The 12,312-nt window shown below is 42.6% G+C and overlaps 1 protein-coding gene across 9 annotated transcripts in view; it reads right to left on the reverse strand.

The window, feature by feature from the left end:
- Positions 1 to 491: 491 nt before the first annotated feature.
- Positions 492 to 12,312, reverse strand: part of LOC138950940 (phosphatidylinositol 4-phosphate 5-kinase type-1 alpha-like) — a 136,135-nt gene continuing 124,314 nt past the window's right edge. For 2 of the 9 annotated variants that reach the window (XR_011450883.1, XR_011450882.1), the window contains exons 19-21: positions 2,438 to 2,977; positions 2,113 to 2,406; positions 492 to 2,030 (exon numbers count right to left, since the gene is read on the reverse strand). The gene's annotated coding sequence lies outside the window, so the exon portion shown is untranslated. Of the gene's footprint in view, positions 2,031 to 2,083; positions 2,407 to 2,437; positions 2,978 to 12,312 lie in introns of all 9 variants that reach the window. The other 7 variants (XR_011450881.1, XR_011450878.1, XR_011450877.1 and 4 more) reach the window with 7 other exon arrangements.

Consider the following 12,312-nt stretch of genomic DNA (forward strand, 5'->3'; position numbering starts at 1 on the left):
TCTTGGAACGCCAATCATCTTGGAAATACGAATGTTCATATAATTTTTTTTACTGTTTTGGATAGATAAAAAGTTGAACTCTTGGTGCAAACTGTTTTTTGGCCCCTGTTTGACTATTTATTATTTTGGAATATTGTGTGTGAGAGGGAAACTGCAATCCTCAATATCATGAAACGTGCCTGTGGTAAAGTGTGTGGTAGCGTGTTGTAGTGTAGTGTCGTAGTGTGTAGTGTCGTAGTGTGTTGTGTTGTAGTTTGTTGTGTTGTAGAATGTTGTGTTGTAGTGTGTTGTAGTATAAAGTCAATGAAGGTGACCATGCTGAATGTTGCATTTGTTATAATAAGCATTTTCACACCTTCAATAACACAGATGGTTCATGCCAATCCTATGTCCAGATGTTGGCACACCAATTGTACTGTACATTTTTTAGATAGGATACACAGGGGGGGGGGGCATCACAAGCTCTTACATTCAACCCAAAGCCTGAAAACTTCTCTTCTGAAGATCCTTACTTTTATTATCATCATTATCATCTTATTCATCTCGCTCACAAACATGCAAGTTCAGCCAACAATTCACTCTCTCTCTCTCTCTCACACACACACAACCACACACACACAACCATACACAGACAATAATGTAGTGGTAGAAGGCTACACTACTGGTAGGAAGATGTGAAGCAAGTGAAGGTGGAAAGCCCCAGTGTTATTTGTTCTAGTGGTAAGTGAGCACTGTCTGTACACTGCCCTCCATGAAATCAGTATCCCACGTCCTCATTAGCTCCACCAACTCTCTGCGCATTCAGTGTCTCCCACAATATACACTCCACCAAAATTCTTTGTCTCTACACATGTATGTTTATCACTATGCACATGTGGTCAACAGTTTGTGTACTATATTCTGGGGTGTCTGTCATTATTACATCATGCTGTGCACTCCAGTTCCACCATAACACACACTACAAGCACAACCTGACACAGCTTTCTTGGAGGCTTGCTGCCAGCTTCACTGCCATGGCTGGACTCATACAAGACCATTTACAAAAAAGTATGCTTAATATCACACATGCTGGGTTGTTCTGCTAGGCAGGTACTAAGTCCAACACAGAATTTAATGTCTCCAGTCTCTGAATGATATTTGTTCTGTGAAGTTTACCCAGACACACTACATCTTCAATGTTACATCATAAACCTGTGTGATTCTGTTAGTGCGAAACGAAGGAACGAGGATGTCACACATAGGCCTCACTGATCACCTTTTGCAGTCAGAGTAGCCCTGCACCTGTCTATGCAGTCATAGAGTAGCCATACACCTGTCTGTGCAGTCATAGAGTGGCCATACACCTGTCTGTGCAGTCACAGAGTGGCCCCACAATTGTCTGTGCAGTCATATAGTGGCCCTACACCTGTCTGAGCAGTCAGATTAGCCCAATGCATGACTGTGCAGTCGAAGTAGACCCACGTCTGTCTGTGCAGTCAGATTAGCCTCACACCTGTCTGTGCAGTCAGAGTAGCCCTACACCTGCCCATGTAGTCATAGAGTAGCCTTTCACCTGTCTGTGCAGTCAGAGTAGCCCTACACCTGTCCATGCAGTCATACAGTAGCCCCACACCTGTCCATATAGTCATAGAATAGCCCTACACCTGGATGTGCAGTCTGAGCAGCACTACACCTGTCCATGCAGTCAGAGTAGCCCTACACCTGTCCATGCAGTCATAAAGTAGCCCCACATCTGTCTGTGCAGTCAGAGTAGCCCCACACCTGTCTCTCCAGTCATAAAGTAGCCCCACACCTGTCTGTCCAGTCAGTGTAAGTCCCTATACCTGTCTGTGCAGTCATAAAGTAGCCCCACACCTGTCTGTCCAGTCAGTGTAACCCTACACCTGTCTGTGCAGTCACAGAGTAGCCCCACACATGTCTGTGCAGTCAGAGTATCCCCACACCTGTCTGTGCAGTCAGAGTAGCCCCACACCTGTCTGTGCAGTCAGAGTAGCCCCACACCTGTCTGTGCAGTCAGAGTAGCCCCACACCTGACTGCACAGACATGTGTAGGGTTACTCTGACTGCACAGACAGGTGTGGACCTGTCTGTGCAGTCAGAGTAAACCTACACCTGTCTGTGCAGTCAGAGTAGCCCCACACCTGTCTGTGCAGTCAGAGTAGCCCCACACCTGTCTGTGCAGTCAGAGTAAACCTACACCTGTCTGAGCAGTCAGATTAGCCCTACACCTGTCTGTGCAGTCATAGAGTAGCCCTACACCTGTCTGAGCAGTCAGAGTAGCCCCACACCTGTCAGTCCAGTCAGAGGAGCCCAATGCATGACTGTGCAGTCGAAGTAGACCCACGTCTGTCTGTGCAGTCATAGAGTGGCCCCACATCTGTCTGTGCAGTCAGAGTAGCCCCACACCTGTCTCTCCAGTCATAAAGTAGCCCCACACCTGTCTGTGCAGTCAGAGTAGCCCCACACCTGTCTGTGCAGTCAGAGTAAACCTACACCTGTCTGTGCAGTCAGAGTAGCCCCACACCTGTCTGTGCAGTCAGAGTAGCCCCACACCTGTCTGTGCAGTCAGAGTAGCCCCACACCTGTCTGTGCAGTCAGAGTAACCCTACACCTGTCTGTGCAGTCAGAGTAACCCCACACCTGTCTGTGCAGTTACAGTAAGCCCCACACCTGTCTGTGCAATCAGAGTAGCCCCACACCTGTCTGTGCAGTCAGAGTAGCCCCACACCTGTCTGTGGAGGGAATCAGGCTGCTGTGGAAGTAGCACGCGCACAGCTAGTTCTTGGTTAGTAGTAGTCGATGAAGGCAGTCTTTTTTTCTGGTGCTGAAGACGGGATACGGATGACAAAATTCCTCCTGCTGAACAGCTGACACAGAGTAGTGTGTCAGGGCACACAGAACACAACTCCCACTCCCAGCATTCAGCCAGGAAACTCCTTCCTTACACGCCCCAACCCGTCATGAGCTACAAGTGGGTCTGCAAAACAAATAGTCATCATCAATGCAGAGTACAATACAGCATCATTCAACAGCTGAATCACATGTATTGTAATACAGTTCTACTTGCCCTGAAAGGACACACTTGGGACACAAGACCAAGAATGGTAATGTAACCGAGTGCCTGATGCACAACAATCACCTTTGGAGGCAAAGCCAGTCAAACAGGGTTGAGATTTTAGAGCTAATTTCTTAGCCCTACAAAATCTGCTATGGGTACGCAAAGATTCCCAAGAGCATACTAGGAGACAACAGCAGCCAGAACCCATCACAAACAGAAGTCTACAATTGACAGGCGTCGATCCGATGACTGACGTAAAAGAAACATCGAGTTGCTATGACTAGCCCACGCTCAAGCCGTCAAACAACTCTGCAGAGTGACGCAGTAGTCTCCCTATCACAGTAAGGTACTAGAACATTTTAATTATAACAAAATAAGACATTCACAATTATATTGTCCCAATGGTCTTTATAACGGACAGAAAGACAAATAAATGAAGTGAAAACTTTTCTCAAAAAGTGGTGATTGTGTTCAGTCTCTGGCAAGATGGTCAGCCATTAAAACGTTCCAGTACCTTACCATTCTTGTGTTTTGATTCTTGATTTTGGAACCTTAGCAGTCTATCATCTTTTTACATTTAGTCAAGTTTTGACTACATGTTGTTATCATAGAGGGGGAATCGAGATGAGGGTTGTGGTGTATGTTATGTATGTATGTATGTATGTATGTATGTATGTGTGTGTGTGTGTACAGCGATTCAGAGATAACCGATCTTCATGAAACTTTACATGAGAGTTCCTGAGTATGATATTCCTACATACTTTTTTCATTTTTTTGATGACGTCATATCCGGGTTTTTGTGAAAGTTGTCACTGTCACGCTCTCATTTTCCAACCAATTTTGTTGAAATTTTGGTCAATCAATCTTCGACGAAGGGCGGACTTTGGTATTGCATTGCAGCTCGGAAGCTTAAAAATTAGTTCTTTATTTTGCTCATTTTAAGTTGTCATTAAAATCGAATTTTTCTCTCCCGCAAACAGATTTAAAATTAATTGCATCGTATTTTTCATCAAATTTTGAATCTAAAAATGTTTACTCTTAAAATGTGATCACAATTAACGAAACTAGGATTAAAATTCAAGAAATCCATCCAAAAATGATTTCATCTTATTCTTTATCATTTCCTGATTTCTAAAACATATACTGGCGCTATACTGGTTCGTCAATTTCGCTTCGTTTTGTATGTGAAAAGCGAGTGATATCCTTGTCGCGAGGATTTACGAAGCAGTATTGTCCTGGTGAAAAAATGCAGTGCGTTCCGTTTCATTCCGTGAGTTCGACAGCTTGACTAAATGTAGTAATTTCGCCTTGTTTGGATTTTTGCTAACAGTTGGGACGAAGCAAAAGCATTCCACCACTGCAGGTGGTTTTTGCTAACAGTTGGGACGAAGCAAAAGCATTCCACCACTGCAGGTGGTTTTTGCTAACAGTTGGGACGAAGCAAAAGCATTCCACCACTGCAGGTGGTTTTTGCTAACAGTTGGGACCGAGCAAAGCATTCCACCACTGCAGGTGGTTTTTCATGACAGGTATGTTTAGATGAAAATGACAACAGAAGGCGTCCCTAGTTGAAGGGGCCTCAAATGGCAGGTACCACTGTATAACAAATCTGTATACTGCTTTAACACATATGTGCACCATTGTGCCTCTTTCAGGTGGATCTGCAACCAAGTATAGACTATGAAGCCAAGGTGCATGTACACACAGCCAAACTGCACATATTTTATCACTACAAGCAGGTCTGCTAGCATCTCTACAAAAATGAGGTTTTTCTTTAACTCATGCCTTTAACTGAGCGGATATATCCGTACCTGGGAGACATCCCAGGTATGCCAGGTACGGATATATCCGCTCAGACTGTTAGCTTCATTCGCTTCCTGTAACGTCCATCTAACGCCTGCATTCCAGCGTGTTGATACACAGTTACTACACAGTTTCTACAATTCTGAGTGACCTGCTGCAGCACAGCTGGTCTCGGCTGAACAAAACTTGGTCAACATAGGTGGGGTAGATAGCACAATTTGTATGAGAATTGCACTAAAATTCACACAAGTGAACCTGCAAGAAAAGAGTTGTTACCATGAAGGCTTTTCAGGTAGATATACTTGACCATGAACTACAAACAGAACAGCATAACAAAACAACATCATTCCAGGAAGAAGAGTGGGAGCTGTTCGAGGTGCCACACTATGCACTGATGAAGTCAGATGTACATGTAACAACAGATGTCTGTCCTCTGCTAGTCAGTCACACAGTGTGATAATAGTGTGGTCTGTCTGTCACTGGCATGGTGTAGATAGAGAGATGTCTGTTCTCTGCCAGTCACACAGTGTAGTAATGGTGCGGTCTGTCTGTCACTGGTGTATATATCAATCAATCAATCAATCAATATGAGGCTTATATCGCGCGTATTCCATGGGTACAGTTCTAAGCGCAGGGATTTATTTTTTTATTTTATTTTATTTTATTTTATGCAATTTATATCGCGCACATATTCAAGGTGCAGGGATTTATTTATGCCGTGTGAGATGGAATTGTTTTTTTACACAATACATCACGCATTCACATCGGCCAGCAGATCGCAGCCATTTCGGCCCATATCCTACTTTTCACGGCCTATTATTCCAAGTCACACGGGTATTTTGGTGGACATTTTTACACCCCCGGTATAGGGGTGTGTATAGTTACACCCCCGGTATAGGGGTGTGTATAGGTTTCACTCGATGTGTTTGTTTGTGTGTTTGTTTGTGTTCGCATATAGATCTCAAGAATGAACGGACCGATCGTCACCAAACTTGGTGAACAGGTTCTATACATTCCTGAGACGGTCCTTACAAAAATTGGGACCAGTCAAACACACGGTTAGGGAGTTATTGGTGGATTAAGATTAAGACTGACATATTATTTGGGTGTGTGTTGGTGTTCGCATATAGATCTCAAGAATGAACGGACCGATCGTCACCAAACTTGGTGAACAGGTTCTATACATTCCTGAGACGGTCCTTACAAAAATTGGGACCAGTCAAACACACGGTTAGGGAGTTATTGGTGGATTAAAATTATACAACGACTTATAGAGGCACACCCCCGTTGGTCAAAGGGAAATAACCATTCTCACTGCCACCAACTGAGAAGGTTATTTCCCTTTATAGGGGGTGTTTTTCCTATCGGAGGAATTTCTTGTTATCTATGCCTATACAATTTTGCCAGGAAAGACCCTTTTGTCAATCGTGGGATCTTTAACGTGCACACCCCAATGTAGTGTACACGAAGGGACCTCGGTTTTTCGTCTCATCCGAAAGACTAGCACTTGAACCCACCACCTAGGTTAGGAAAGGGGGGAGAAAATTGCTAATGCAACCTCGCTTACCACTCGGCCACCCAGTATAATGTGTATATAAATAAATATATGTACTCAGACACTTTAGTGACATCATTTTTGACCCAATGACATCATAGCAGGATCTCATCACCAAAAGTCCAGCCCTGACTAGATTATTCCAGACACTAAGCTGCATGAATGGGACTGAAAAATGTCATGAATCGTGAAGAATTCTAACGGGGGGATGGGGGCAGACCCTAAAGGATTTGTATAATTAACAACCACCACACAGATCCGATGAATCCCACCCATGAAGCTGTGACCTCAAATCAAACAATGACATCATAGTTCGATGAGGTCAAGACTGATTTTCATGATAGTGGATATTTTCAGTAGTGATAGATCGTCTCCAGCAAACATTTTATGCCTTGACCTGGAAAAATGAAAAAAATAGGCCACATTTTTGTCATGTTTGAAGATCACAAAGATCACAAAACCCCGCGAGTCAAAAAGTTGAAAAACCCATTACACCAAACATATGTTTCACTGAAAAAGCCCATTGCAACTTGTATGCCTAAAGTGTACATACAAATGGGGAACAAGCAAAATTGCCAGATTGTTGCCAAATGCATTGACCACTGATTGCCGGCCAACTGTTGTGAGGGTGACATGCACAAACAGCTTGAACACTTGCTGCCTGTGTACCACAACTAACACATGTCCCACACAGACAACAGAGCAAAACATTAGGAAGAAATCAGCTCTTCAGTGTCATCCTCTGAAGTGGTACGATGATACCAAATGTAATCGTACATAGTATGATGAAAATCAAGTCGAGTCACACTTTATCAATCAATCAATCAATCAATGACGCTTATATCGCGCATATTCCGTGGGTACAGTTCTAGGCGCTCTGCAGTGATGCCGTGTGAGATGAAATTTTTATACGGCCAGTAGATTGCAGCCATTTCGGCGCATATTTACCTTTCACGGCCTATTATTCCAAGTCACACGGGTATAGGTAGACAATTATTAACTGTGCCTAAGCAATTTTGCCAGGAAAGACCCTTTTGTCAATCGTGGGATCTTTAACGTGCACACCCAATGTAGTGTACACGGGGGGAGGGTTCGGACACCGAAGAGAGTCTGCACACAAAGTTGACTCTGAAATAAATTTCCGCCGAACCTGGGATCGAACTCACACTGACAGCAGCCAACTGAATACAAATCCAGCGCGCTACCAACTGAGCTATATCCCCGCCCCAAAAGTTTACTACCTTAGAAGTTATTTTCCTCTGCTTGTAATCACAAAGTCACCAAGATAAACTTCATACTCAAGACACTTTGTCGTTTCCTATGGAAGAATTTTGAGAACTTAAATGTGATGCTATAATTCCTATTTTCCTTTTGACGTCAGAGATTGCACTTTTGAAAAGAAACGTCACTTTTGACTTAGACCTCAGGGACACAACAGTGCAAGGTTTGTCAGGCTGTTCCTGGCTTACATTTTAGTGCCAGTTAAAAATAGCCAAGGCAGAGGGAATCATCTGGTTACTAACAGCTACAGCCAGCACACTGTTAAGCTAGCTTGGAATCATCTGGTTACTAACAGCTACAGCCAGCACACTGTTAAGCTAGCTTGGAATCATCTGGTTACTAACAGCTACAGCCAGCACACTGTTAAGCTAGCTTGGAATCATCTGGTTACTAACTGCTACAGCCAGCACACTGTTAAGCTAGCTTGGAATCATCTGGTTACTAACAGAGCCAGCACACTGTTAAGCTAGCTTGCTTGTTAGACCCAAATGCTTCACGCTACATAGGGAGTGGGCCCAATGAGTGTATGGGACTGAGGGAGTGGGCCCAATTAGTGTATGGGACTGAGGGAGCCACCAGCTGCTGTGTTATCTCTCCTGTGGTGGAAAGGATGGGTGCTCAAAATAGGTCAGCCTGCGGGCAGCTAAGGAGGCAGAAAATTAGCTCTGGGAATAGCCTTGTTATGTTTATTTGTTTTTGTATGTAGATGTAAATGCTTGTATAACTGTGTTTTAATTTTAAATGTGTCAAGCGCAAAGAGCATAATTGTAAAGTTATGATGTTGCGCTATATAAATGCTCATTTATTATTATTATTATTATTATTATTTTATTATTATGTATAATAACAAGAAGAGCAAACGCTCGATCGAGTCACTTTCGCAGTTCTGAATATTATATGAGGCATCAGATGGACAGGAAGAAATTGCTATTCACAACACAATACAGATGTAAATAATTTGATGTAAAGAATAATCCTATAAAGTTTGAATCAAATCCGATGAATAGTTTCAGAGATATGATATTTCAATTTTTTTCCTTCAAGACATACCTGTGACCTTGAAAAAGGTCAAAGGTCACCAAAGCAGACGTCAAAGTGTAGAGGTCACTGGGAGTCACGTTCACATAAAATTTGAGCCCGGTCACTTTTATAGTTTCCGAGAAAAGCCCAACGTTAAGTTGTGTGTTGCCGAACAGAAAAGGCTAGTTATCTCCCTTGTTTTTCTGATAACGTTCGTAAAAGGCTACAGATGTAAATACTTTGATGTAAAGAATAATCCTACAAAGTTTCAATCACATCCGATGAACTTTGTCAAAGATATAAAATGTCTAATTTTTCCTTTGACGCTGACCTGTGACCTTGAAAAAGGTCAAAGGTCAACGAAACCATCGTTAAAGTGTAGAGGTCATTGGAGGTCACGACTAAACAAAATATGAGCCCGATCGCTTTGATAGTTTCCGAGAAAAGTCCAACGTTAAGGTGGTGTCTACGGACGGCCGGCCGGACGGCCGGCCGGACAGACTAACACTGACCGATTACATAGTCACTTTTTCTCAAGTGACTCAATAATAATAACAAATAACTTTTCTATAGTGCGAGTCCCATCAATTGGCTCCAGGCGCTTTACAAATTCATTCTAAAATAAACTAGCACAAATCAAACAAGCATACAAAGCATACATATAACTGAGATAAAACAACAAGAACCAAAGCACTAAGCAAACTGGGCGTACATTGTTAAACGTACACACACACACACACACACACACACACACAATCATACCATTGACAGAGAGACCATACAGTACATATAGGGTAGAGAGTTCCAAAGCAGAATAGAGTTGTGGAGAGTCTACATAGGCTAAGCAAAGGCTTTACAAAACAGGGGTGGGTTGCATGAGACGACTTAAGCTGGGCGGAAATGTGCTCAAAGTTGAGATGGTTGACTTTACGCCGAAAGCACGAAAACCGGGGTGCATGAGCGGTCTTACGTTCGTTCAGCACAGCGTTTTTTGCTTAACTTTGAGCCTGCTCCCCCCCAGGCTTAACGCTGAGCTTGGCAGAGATAACAGACTTAACCAGCCAGTTGCCGCTTGCAAGATGATTTTTTAAAAACCTTTTATCATTTGGTGCTATAATAGGTCGCACCAACGCGACGGAGTTAGACAACTTTCTTGTTTACTTCATCTGTGCCCGGCAACATAAGGTTTTTGTTTTTGTTTTCTTTAGGGTGAAATCATTTTTTATTTTTTTTATTTGTTGAAATATGTATTTATGTATTTATTTATTCAATCATTAATATATTTATATTTTGCTGTCTTTTTTTTATTTGTTAGAAATTATCTTTTGTTACCTAATGCTGTCTCTAATAGTTATAAGTGTTTTATAATTTGATTTTTAAAATTTTATTTAGTTTAATCTTTTAAAAAAAATATATTTAATCTCACATTATATGACTTTGGTTTCTTTTCCTTCTATTTTGTTTTTACTTCATTTTTTATTTTGATATAATTCGTGTTTTTTTTTGTAATTACTGTATTTTTATCTTCTTTTTGTATTTACTTTTTTAATTTTTGGTCGATGTTTACCTTTTCAGTAGAGAGCGATTCAAAATCAAGAAGACAATCTTTATTTTTCTTCTACTCGATCCAACATGCACAATGCACAAAATAGTACTATAACGCCGTACGCTCTACTTTGTACTACACACGGCATCTCCTGTGTTGGTATGAGCGCGCGCTTCCTGTGCATGCTTGAATGCGCCCAGATGCCGCAGAGTACATTATTGTGTAACAGACGGTCTCTGATGCGCCCTTTTCCCGCGAACCCACTAGACTGCAGTTTGCATTGGCTGTTGCTGACCACATTTCCCGTGACGTCATGGAATCTCCCACTAACGCTCTAAGTAGGTCGACGTTGTCGACTTGCCCTCTTTCTCTGTTGAGTCGGCCCTAAAGACGGCTCATTGCACCCCGACTTCGTTTCGTGCTTTGCGGATTCTTAACAGAGTAAAGTCGAACCGTTTGAGCTTGGAATTTGAGTTCTCTCATGCAACCCACCACAGGTACTTTTGAGTTGCGTTTTGAAGGAGGACAGGCTGCTGGAATCAAGGATAGAATTTGGAAGTGAGTTCCAGACGGTTGGAATCTGATGCCTAAAGGTTCTTTCACCAAAGGTTTTGGTCCTGGTTTTGGGGATGCGAAGGAGTTTTTCAGAGGAGGATCTGAGAGAACGGGATGGCTCGTAGATAATGAGGGAATGGGACAGATAGGGGGGAAGTGATTTCTCAAAACAGCGGTACCCTAACACAGCCAGCTTGTACTCTAGTACTCAAGAGTATCCTACTTTAGGCAAACGTTTTCCTCTTTTCTTCGCAACCAAATTATACAAATGCTAGATGGGCGCATTGGCGTGGTTGTAAGACGTCGGCCTCCTAATCGCCTGGTGGGTTAACACTTTCGCGACGGGACACTGATAAATCAGTAACCGCGCTGACACGCCCATGGACGGGACGCGCATTTTTCAGTAAGAGCCATACAGGGTACACGACTTGTGATTGCTTCCCGGTTTTTGAAGCTTGCAGTAAATTGAGTTGTTTCCCTTGACACACTTTGCGTGCCCTTCCGCCATATGCAAAATTAGCCTGATTTGTGTGGTTTTTTCGAGAAAAAAAATGAATCGAAGGCGAGCCTTGTCACGGGAGGAGATTCTCCGGATGTTGGATCTTGAGGACCCTGTAGATCATGATTCCGACGTGTTGTTTTCGCCTCAAGAAAGCAATAATAGCAGTGATATTGAGGAAGAAACAGTCCTGTTGTTGCTAGTATGAGTCGGCAAACTACACGTGTTAGGGTGGTACTGCATGAATCTTCGAATGTGTAGTTGCAAGGGGGGCGTGGCAGCACTGATAACAATGGATGGCTGGAGCCTCCTAATCCTTTTGGAAATGTTCATAGGTGAACAGTTGGGACTTTGTTGTGAAAATGTGACTTATATTCAATATGGATTACCTAGACATCATTTGGTGAGTGTCACAGTTTTGTTTCATTTGAGTCAGGATGCTGTGAGTGAATGCGGGATTTGCTTGTTTTTTTCTTTGTACTGTCTCCTTATTTCTGTGTAGAATTTTAACAATATTTCAGCTAATTCATAGGTTTTACACCTTGTTTGGTTATAAAATTATTTATAATACTTTCTGTTAAAAAATAACTTTTAAAAAAGCAGTGGAAAAGAAAACACACACAAAAAAACGTTAAAAAACACAAATTATCCCCCTTTCACCCCCCCTTTGCTACTGTCCCCATGGAATATGCGCGATATAAGCCCCATTGATTGATTGAAAACAAATCGCGTGACAAACTTATAAATAGCACGACTGAACTGGGCATCCATTTTTTAATTAGTACACAAAATTTGGTGGTGATTGGACTTAATTCAAGCTTGCTAGACAGATTTCTTTACAGTTACTGTTTTTTGGGAAGTTTCTTGGTGGCAAGCTTGGGCAGGCAGGACGTTAACGCCGTGGCAATGCTAGTCACAATAGTGTTAAGAGTGGAGATTTTTCCGATCTCCCAGGTCAGCTTATGTGCAGCAGACCTGCTAGTGACTTAACCCCC

The sequence above is a fragment of the Littorina saxatilis genome, linkage group LG16, assembly GCF_037325665.1.
Source record: "Littorina saxatilis isolate snail1 linkage group LG16, US_GU_Lsax_2.0, whole genome shotgun sequence".
Lineage (NCBI taxonomy): Eukaryota > Metazoa > Mollusca > Gastropoda > Littorinimorpha > Littorinidae > Littorina > Littorina saxatilis.